The sequence below is a fragment of the Symphodus melops genome (assembly GCF_947650265.1).
Source record: "Symphodus melops genome assembly, chromosome: 18".
Taxonomy (NCBI): domain Eukaryota; kingdom Metazoa; phylum Chordata; class Actinopteri; order Labriformes; family Labridae; genus Symphodus; species Symphodus melops.
Window position 1 is genome coordinate 16,785,011 of NC_136708.1, and position 10,978 is coordinate 16,795,988.

Sequence of the window (10,978 nt, forward strand, 5' to 3'; positions counted from 1 at the left end):
CTTTGCCTTGCTTTAAATATCGCCTTGAGGTTAATTGGTTGCACCTGGCTGCCGCTGATTTGTTCTTAATTAGAGTCCCACGTGCGTGAATGAAGACTGGCTGGCTGTTTCATGTTTTGACAGTTCATGGTAGAAACTTTACTTTTCTTTTTTTACATTTATTTGGCTTCTAAAGTTCAAAGTCCCACAACAGTTACATTGTGTTCACTGACACACCTTAGATAGCCTCACTGAAGATTATTTTAAATGTAATTGTAAAATTGCTTTTATGACTTATCTTGTCATTTGTAAATTTACTTAGACTTAGTTATATAATGTTCAGTAAAACTGGATTTCGCTTTTTTTTTGAAGATTTATTTTGAAGCTTTTATATCATTATTTAACAGTACAGTGGATAGAGTAGGAAACCAGGAAGAGAGTGGGAAATGACTTGGGAAAACCGTCAAAACATCGCAGCCATGATTTGTTGGAAAAAAATACCACAGGGGTTTATGAACTAGCCATATATGCATGGCTTATGATTGACATTGGATTTTTTTCTGTAACTTGGTTTCTTATTTTTCTGACACATTCTTTAAACTCAGCAATAATTTTCCCAAAAATGTTCAAAAGAAAACGCATATTCACGTTACCAATATATGTGAATATACAAATCCTCACATCATTTTTTGATATGAATAATCTGAAAAAAATGAAGACAGACATTTCTTAGTATGGTAAAGAATGTATTGCATATTTTAAGTACACCAATGCACCAATGAGTCCCAAAAGCTTGAACTGATTTCTTCAACAACAAAAAAAAAACAGCTCTAAGGTGACACCAAAGTTACTTTCTCTTTCAATGAACAAAGAAAAAGATGAGTCTGACTTAAATAATTACACCACATCATAACACATTTAACATGTGCCTCAAAAATAGAATCAGAGGAAGTATGCTTTGTGAAAGTGTGGCTGGGCACCAAAGGGATCATTATGGAGTCGAATTGAAAGTGAAAAGGTCCAATGGACGAGCAGATGGGATATTTGAAACTTAAATCTCTACCCACAGTGCTTAGTGAATGGTAAAGGAACATACTATAAGGCTGAGTTCAAGCTGCAAGGGTCGGATCGTTTACTCAGATATGATTTCTTTTGCCTGTCTGTTGACATTGTGTTTGAAAGGGCTGTATCAGACTCCACACATGAACATCTGATTTGTGCTGTCCACACAGTCAAAACAAAAAAATCTGACCCGAGACAAAGGAGCAACACAAATTGGACTCTGTCTGCAGTGTGAGACCAAACTGTAGAGCGAACCTCACCTGCTGGGTCTTCTGGTAAGCCTCAATGCAGTTGAACCAGGCCAACACTGGACCCTTGTCATCAGTGGAGCCTCTTCCATAGAGCTTACCTGCAGTGACAAAACTGTGGTTTAGTTTGAAGGTCTGGAACTTAATGGGATTATAGCAGCCTAAAAGTGTTTCCTTTATTTATTAGAAGAAGAAAAGAAAGACTTCAGATTTCAGATTCTCCCCCTGTTGAGAGCTTGTTATACTGCTGACCTTTGTTTTTGGTTGATCTGAAAATATTCAAGTATAAACAGGATTGTGTGAGAATGTGATGAAGTCCCTCGTGAAACAATGCTGTGAAATAATGTAGCGTAAAGCTGATCCAATCTTGGAATGCTCCTTTAACTTTGTCTCCAAATCAACAAAGAATGACATTTTATGTGATGATTTTCATTTTTAAAGCTCTGTATATTTTAGGTCTTCATCAGTGATGTTTTAATTTTGCTATCGAAAATATGGATCTAAATATTTGAAAGTGGCGACATCAGCCAGATCAGAGCTGAGCAGGAAGGAATGAAACGAGAGGAAGAGGATATGGTACTTTCAGTCAGCTGACAGTCACCAGTGTCACATCCCCAGGTTAAGTGTCTGTTTATTTTCTGTTTTCCTCTTGTATCATGTGTTGTGGAATTTTTTCCATTACCAAAGAGTGAAAATAAAGAGTGAGAAGATCTATTCAAAAAGGAAGCCCAAGATCGATCTGGTCTCAACGAACATTTATTCGAAGGCAAGATAAGCGTTCGAAGACCCCTCTCTCACACGGTGAGGAGAGAAAGAGGCCCCGAGAAAAGGCAAACATGAAAACTTATACATTTCCATCACACTACAGAGATCACTCCCCCATCACGCCACATAGAGCCACTGCCCACCTGGCAGGGCACAATCTATCCCCTAGTGTGAGAAAAGAGACTACATGACTATTTACCATCTCCCAAGGCTGAGAAGGAGTCCAGTGAGGAAGAGTCTGGGTGAATCTTCCCACATGTACAGAGAGAAACAGAATAGAGGGAACGAAATGATGGGAAACAAAACACCCAATATGCTGTGCATGTCGTATTCTAAGACATTTCAGATACATTTTATATGACAGATTCTATGAGACCTTCGTAGTACACATGGAGTAAAAATTTCCATAACATTCCTCCCTTTTGATTACATGTTAATCACACCATATGATACTTGGGAAATTTTCTTAAATGTGTGTGCAGTCACAGTAAACCAAACATCCGTAATTCCAATGACAATGTGTAACCACTTCAAGTCAAAACTTCATAAAGGTACAGCATATCAATATTTACGGATTATAGTCTTCTTCATCATCACTGTCGCTGCTGGACTCTTACAATTCTTAAAACAGGGGAAGTCATGGAAAAGAGTTGATATTGAACAGTTTGATTCTCTAGGTAATGAACCCGAGCTCTGGTGCAGGAATAACATAGGGAAATTTGTCACGCTCGAGCAGGCAGGAAACAGGGAGGAGGACCCATGTGCAGAATATACTAATTTATTTAACAAAAAGGCAAACCAAAAACTAAATCCAAAACGTCTCAAAAAACCAAAAACCAAAATCCAAAAACCAGGAGACGAAAACACAGGGAACAACCAGAGATGACGACATATGAAAGACACTGACAACGACAATGACCCGACAAGAAACTGAGGCAGACACAGAGACTAAATAGACACGGGGTAATCAGACACAGGTGAGACTAACGAGACAGGTGAGGAACATCAGGGTAATCACTAAGGCGGGAAACACAAGGAACAAAGAACACTGAGGACAAGTACAAAGTACAACCTGACACTGACACCACAACCAAAACCAGATATACAAAATAAAACAGGAAACACTAAAGACTAGACTTGGAAACATTAAACACCAAACTAAGAAACTGAAAACACACGTAACAGGAAAACAAGCCTACAGACAACGTAGAAGAACACAAGGACACAGGGAAACACACTAAGGACTAAAGTTAACCACAAGACTAAGAAACATTAAAGCACCCACGGGAAAACAATCAACACGAGGAAACAAGTACACTAAGGACAGAATGAAACTAGAAGAACCAGAAACAAAACCAAACCATGACAAAATTCATGCCTTGAATTTCCCTTGGGATCAATAAAATTTCTATCTATCTATCTATCTATCTATCTAAAGAAAAAAACAAAATCAGCAGCACAATTCCAATAAACAGCAAATTTATCATAGAAGAAAGAAAGAAAGAGCAGGAGTCATTAAGAGGGATATTACATCCCGCATTGGTACCCAAATATGTGCTTTTGGGGTCTTGACAAGTAATACAGACAGAAGGGTTAACAAAGAGGTTGAGACCTCTTTTTTTTTTTTACATGTACACTGATCGAGATCGAACACAAAAAAAACATTAGTCGGTGCAGTAAAGGTGTGAGGATCACGAAGAACATAATAACTTCCGTTACATTCTTCCTCCAGGGGGAAGATTCACAGTCTGAGTCTGATTTCTTTTCCAGTGAAAAGGTGTGGAGTGTGGTTGCTTTTCCACAGTAGGAAAACAGAAGTGGAAACGTGTACTGAGGCGGGATAGGGAATCAGCAAGCAGTTAGAAGGAGTGGTTTGGGGCGATAATCCACAAACTATGCGGTTGCTGAGTGTTTCGTGTTTCCACCTTTGGTGGGAGACGCATGGACAGGGTCTCCCCAAAGGGACCCCCACAAGAGGAGGCACAAGATGGTAAAGGCAACAGCTCCAATGGTGGCCACACAGGAACGCTCTGAGCACCTCAGAGTCATTATGGGGCTGGATTAGGGGCAGCTACTGGGCTCTCCAGTGAAGAGGCGGCAGTGGCTGGCGTGAATCCACGTGGCCATCTCTGCGACCTTCAAACGGTGTGGGTCAGCAGAACCTGGTTCGGACCTAACCGGCGCTTGGACTTTCAGTGGCGGTGCCTGTGGTCCTTCACAGCAACCCACTGTCCTGGCCAGAAGGTGTAGAGCGGTCTAGAGGCCGCTGGAACGGGTAGTGCAGCTTTCACCGCCTGGTGGAGACAGAAAGGGACCGTGACAGACTTTTGCAATATTTCAACATGTTATGTTCTAATAAAGCAGTAGATGTTAGTTAGTTTTGTGGAGTTAGTTTTGTGCTGGTTTCCCCTCCAGTGTTATCTAGATGTTCAAACAATATTTCATAAAAGTTAAGTGAGGTGCGTGCACGTGTGCGTGTACGCATTTACATGAGAACAAGCGGAAGTGCTTTTGTCTAGGATTACTTGGTGTCTTCACAACATTCAGCCAATCTGCTTTTTAAGTGCCATTTTCACGCTCACAGCACCACCTGACTGTAGATGGGAGGCACAGAGTGTTTTTAGCTTGAACCCCTACAGAGCACTTACTTCCTGTTCGGGCTTTCTTAATAAAATGGATGCCATTATCACTGGAGTTAAGGTTTAGGTATGTATGTCCCACCTTAGAATGATCTCTGTCAAAAAGAGCTTTTGCGACGGCACTTCTGTCAACATGTTTAGTTGAAAATGCTTCGACACATGGAAAAACATGCAAACCACAGTTTAAAATATGTTTACAGTCAGATTTCAGAGAAGAGCGATGTTTCCATAGTGCTTCAACGTCATGAACTACTCCGAAGGGATAACGGGAGTTAGTGTAGATCATGACCGCTTTAGATGCTAATTTGCAGGCCTCAGTTAAAGCCACAAGTTCTGCTGTTTGTGCAGAGTAATAAGATGACAGTGAGCCAGATGCCCACACATTGTTTTTAGAGCAGACAGTGTATTCTACCCTCTTCAGTCCAATGTCAGAGCAGGAGGAGAAACCATCAATGAACGGGATTAGGTCAGGGTTAATCAGCAGTCGGTCAGAGAGGTCAGCACGAGGTGTGCAGACCTGATAGTGACATTGGGGAGGCCAAGCAAGATGGTGGAATAGCGCAATCACCTGGCAGCAGACAAGTGTCATGCATTTTGATCAAGCAAAATAATAAACATTACGAGAAACAAGGACTGTAAGATTGAAGCCAAAAATGTCACGTGAAGCTTAAACAGCTTCTTCAGCTGCTAAAAAAACAAAACCAGGAAGTTCCACAGGGTCAAGTTTGGATGAAAAGTAGGCCACCGAGCGGCGTTTATCACCACGCATTTATAACAAGACAGAAGAGAGAAATCCTCCCTTTTCATCCACCGTTTGAACAACAGGACAGGAGTTGTCAGAAGACCCGAGGCAGGTGGCGACTGAGACAGGGCTTGTTCTAGTCAAAATCAGAATCAGTTTTATTGGTCAGGTATGTTTAACACCCAGGGAATTTAATTCAGTAGACTGTGCTCTCTCTCTACAAAATAAACATCGAATAATAACAAATAGCTAAAATATAAACAATTGCTCGAAGGAGCGCTCAGCTTCAGGAAGAAACATGCAGAGAGAAACTGTAAACTCTAAACAATCCTTCCTGAGGCTCCATCAAGGACACACAGATAGCCGCCACGTGGGAGCTCCAAAACAACGTTAGAGTCAGTCTGTCAGAGGATTGTTTGTACCATTGTTTTCCATAAACATGGTCGAAGTTGTTAGACGCATGAGAGGTACAGTGTAAGTCAGTAAGTCGCTTGAAGTCTGAGTCAGGAGCAACTTTTCTTTTGTCATTTTAACAAGTTGCTGGGTCGATTGTCCTAACTGTAGTCTCAACTCATAGATATATTTCAGTTCAAATGGGGCCCATTGTACAGCTGTAACACGTGTCAGGATCATCATCATCATTAGGTCCATGATGAGAAACCAGAAATGAATGACGTATCTTTAGATTAGAAACCCTTTCTCTAATGGTTTCCCCAGAGGCAGATATAGAATAGATATATCTGCCCCTATATCTAATTGGGGTAGACAAAATAAATCTGTGATCTATGATCACAGAATGAGTAGCCTCAAAATCAACCATAAATTTAACCAGTTTCCCCAAAATTTCTATCGTAAAAACACAGGTTTGTTTTGAAATGCGGGAGAATCAAAATAACATAAGTACCCAAAATAAGTAAATAAACAAAAGTTCCTACAACATAAGTGAATAAACACAAGTTTCTAAAAATAAGTAAATATGTTTCTAAAAAATAAGTAAATAAAAATATTTCTGAAAATAAGTAAATATGTTTCTAAAAAAATAAGTAAATAAACACATTTCTAAAAATAAGTAAATATGTTTCTAAAAAAATAAGTAAATAAAAATATTTCTGGCAGGGGTTGTGTTTGTAACTCTAAGTGTGTTAATGCCTCCTGTGTGTGTAACCTATGTGAATCAGTAGAAGCAGGCGCCGTTTCAACAGAGTGTAGCAGTGTGTGTGTGTGTGTGATATCTCACGCCCCTGGGCAGGACCCTCAGCAACCGGGTTGACGTCTGCACCTGGAGTCCCAACCTCCCGTCCGTCCCCACCGGTGGCTCCTCCTTCAGCTGCTCCTCGCTGCGGGCAATCGTCCCTTCAACGGCCAGGTTGCCAGCAGTAATGGTACACGTCAGAATGTCAGTCAAGGGCTCGGCCCCCTTCGCATCCGTGTCTTTGGGACAGGCCCTGGAAATGGGCAGCTTATGCAACAGTGTCTCTCTTTTCTTTTCTGCTCCCTTCTCGCTCATTCACCACGTCCTGAGCGTGTAAAACGTGTCTTCGGAGCTCTCCATACCTTACACACCATGACGCCATGTCTGCCCTGCAACATCCATAGTGTGGTTGCAGAGGAGGCCTGAATGACGGCTAAAGGCTTCCGTCAGGCAATGCAGGAAATCAGCAGCTTGCTTCTCTGGGCTGCGTAACACTCCTGATATCAGCGCCGGTATCAGTGTTTCTGAAGAATTCGTCTCTCAGGTCTCGGGTCAGAGTAGCAACAGCAGCTTTGTATTCCAGTGTCTGTGTTATCCCAATCCGGATGCTTTGCTCTTTGGTCTGGAGCTGGCAATGTTAGGGCTGTCATAACGTTGCGATGTTGGAGAACCGTTAGCTGGGCCCTGTTGACCATGGGAGGAGGCTGGTCGTCTGGTTCCGGCTGGTCTGGTTCCAGTGGTGGCAGGGACGGCGGCATGGGAGGGTAGGAGTCCAGGTCCGAGTCCGTCACCCTGAGGGCCTGCAATGGTGCCTGCAATGGGGCATATAAGGAGACAGGCGTGAGGTATCACTAGACCTATATGGAGGTGGGCTGAACTGGTTTTTTCTTCCAGTTACATCTCCACCTTAAACTCTTCCCTCTGCCATCTTTTACATGACCTTTTTTCCTCTCTCTCTTTTGCAGCAAGAGTCTCACTGCAGTTTTCCACATTGTCATGCATTTGCTATGACTCCCATATCTTTTCAAATCCTTAACTTTCACCTTTACCTTTTTCTTTTATTTATACTGTCTTTATTTATATTATTATTATTATTATTACTATTATTATAACTGATTTAAGTTCAACGAAACTCATTCTGGAAATCCATATTCAATCATCCACTCATTCAGACATTCGAAACATTTTTCACCGTATTTGTTTTTTTTTTGTTGTTTGTTTTTTTCCCTTTTTTCCTGTTTTCTCTTTTTCTTTTTTCTTTTATATCATAATATTACACAATGGACTGTCGGGGAAAGGCCCTTGACACTTAGTGGATCCGGACCCCATGTTACAGTCAAGACGTCTCTTGCTGGCTTTCCTAACTTTATAGTGCCGAAATGCTAAGGGCACTGGCTCGCCACGAGGATATTCTCACACTTTGAACATCCCTGGAAAGTCCCCTGATTCTTCACTTTTATAGTGCTCGAAATCATAAGAGCACTGAGTCCCCCGGAGAAAATCCAGAGCTCCTAGCTTCATAAAGTTTGAAATACTAAGAGCACCTTGAATTTCCCACTGGGAAGTCTGATTCCTTTTATATTTTTTAGTGCTCGAAATCATAAGAACACTGAGTCTCCAAGAAAAAATCCCTGATTTCTATTCTTTATAGTGCATGTAATCAGAAGAACACTCAATTTTCCCCCTGGAAAATCTCCGGATTTCAGATTTTATTGTGCTTGAAATCATAAGAGCACTGATCTTTTCTTGGAAAGTCCCTGATTTTCTCTCTTTATAGTGCTTGAAATCATAAAAACAACCGTCTTCCCTTTCCCAGAGAGTCCATAATTATGATTGGAATAGTATCTCACCCAGTATTCTCTCGGATCAAGTCCGTTGGATCCAGGCGGCCGTAGACGCAGGAAACGAGATTCCGGCTCCCCTGTTCAAACAGGTGGACTGAGTTTTTTTTCCTCAGGCTGGCCAAGCACCGTTCTCCCGTTCCCCTCGTGTAGCAGCTCGCTGGATCCTGCCGACAACGCCAAATTGTTGTGGAATTTTTTCCATTACCAAAGAGTGAAAATAAAGAGTGAGAAGATCTATTCAAAAAGGAAGCCCAAGATCGATCTGGTCTCAACGAACATTTATTCGAAGGCAAGATAAGCGTTCGAAGACCCCTCTCTCACACGGTGAGGAGAGAAAGAGGCCCCGAGAAAAGGCAAACATGAAAACTTATACATTTCCATCACACTACAGAGATCACTCCCCCATCACGCCACATAGAGCCACTGCCCACCTGGCAGGGCACAATCTATCCCCTAGTGTGAGAAAAGAGACTACATGACTATTTACCATCTCCCAAGGCTGAGAAGGAGTCCAGTGAGGAAGAGTCTGGGTGAATCTTCCCACATGTACAGAGAGAAACAGAATAGAGGGAACGAAATGATGGGAAACAAAACACCCAATATGCTGTGCATGTCGTATTCTAAGACATTTCAGATACATTTTATATGACAGATTCTATGAGACCTTCGTAGTACACATGGAGTAAAAATTTCCATAACACATGTCCTGTGCTTGTTTACTCGTTACTCACCCTGTGTCTCGTTTCAGGTCTGTTGGCTGCACGCCCTTCGCCCAGTGTTTCTCAGCCTGCTGATTACCTGATGTGTCTCACCTGTGTCTTGTTAACTCCACCCCCTGTTCAGTATTTAATGTCTGTCTCCCCCTCGCTCTGTGCCAATTCTGTACCTTTGCTTTCTTGGACTGACTTCGGTGTACCGAACCCTGCCTGGATTAAACATTTTTGAGAAACTGTTTTTGCCTACCGAGTCGTGCATTTGGGTCTCTTTGTGTGTTCGTGACAACCAGAAGTTACATAAGAACATCAAAGATTCTGTATTAGTGGCAACAAAAAAACCTTGACCTCATTTTTGTACAATCACAAGGTCATCAAAATCAAAGTCCTGTGGCTTAATAATGCAGCATTACAGATAAGAAAACTTATTGTGAATGCTTCATCTGTCAAGTACAACTGCATTTAAAGTAGCTGACGAGGTTTATAAGTGCTGGTAAATGACGCCTCATATCAGACATTAGAAACACATTAGAAATAAAATACAGCTTAACATGAAAAATGTCTGCGTAACATCTCTGATCTGAAGTTAAACTCCTCCCTCGAGACCTTCAGGTGTTTTTAAGAAGCCAATTGTTTACTGTTTCACTAAAATACAACAGACTGTGTTCAGCTCGGCCTGCAGATAAGACATGACTGAGAACACCTCCCAGCCCTGAACCATGAGGTAAGTGAGATGGACTTTGTAGCAAACGTTGATGTGATCACAAGAACAAGGCTGATAAAAGCTCAAAGAGTATCTCAACAACACCTTACATTGAAGTCTTGATTAGGAAAACTCCTTCTGTGCTCAGGAAAAGGAGTTCACAGTTGATGTTTGTCATACTGATGTGTGCATGATGTTCAGACCTAACTTACTGTTAAGTATATCTGAAATGAGATGCAAAGCCACGTTCATTTACATATACATGCTGTGATGTCACTAAATTTGTTTTGCCGTCTGTGCGCATGCGTGACAATAAAACAGGTCTCCGTCTAGAGCTCCGACCAAAGAAGCAGTGCTGTTTTTCTTCCATAACTAAATAAGCTAGTGATAGCTTGCCATCTCTGATGACTGTAACCACGCAAGACTGCTGCAAGGATGTCTAATGCTACACTTTTTTTCGATTTTTTCGATTCTGTCGCCTGATTCTGGCTCAGTTTCGCTACATGTTCCTTTAACTGTCCTGCCTCGCCTGCAGCTCTGTTGTTTCAGTGACATTTGATACAAAAGGTTGCCAAAAAGAATGGCGTAATATGTCATTACATCTTGGACTGGAAACAGTAGCCTGAAAGTTGATGAAAACATTTCTCGTATGTCAAGTCATGAATTAGACAGGAATTTTCATTTTGTTTCCCTTGTAATCAAATATGAATAAACACAAAAGAAAAAATGCTAATGTTGACTTCAAGTTACACTTGAACTTTTATCAGGCAATGTACCATGACTAAAAAAAAATCTTTGATTAATTAAATGATTAAATGATTCGTGGAAAATCCACGCATGTTACATTTTATTAACATTGCCTGCACAAGTTTGAACATTTGTTTTTCTACTTCAATCAACTGTCTTTATATAGCATACCCTACAGTTAACAATTTGAGTCAAGCACACAAGAACATGACCAAAGAAAAATCTTGAATAAGTGAAACAAGAATTGCTAGATAAATCTATAAATAGACAATGCATAATGGTAAGCTGTAGCAAATATTTTTGATATATTTATTGTGACAGATTTTCAAACCATGTCTGTGACA

General features: G+C 41.1%; 1 long non-coding RNA gene across 1 annotated transcript; it reads right to left on the minus strand.

Moving 5' to 3' along the window:
• Positions 1–2,816: 2,816 nt before the first annotated feature.
• LOC306839549 lies at positions 2,817–5,367 on the minus strand. The gene is made up of 2 exons (XR_013781215.1): positions 4,817–5,367; positions 2,817–4,786 (listed from the first exon to the last, which is right to left on the minus strand). It is a non-coding gene; the product is annotated as an uncharacterized lncRNA (long non-coding RNA).
• Positions 5,368–10,978: the final 5,611 nt, after the last annotated feature.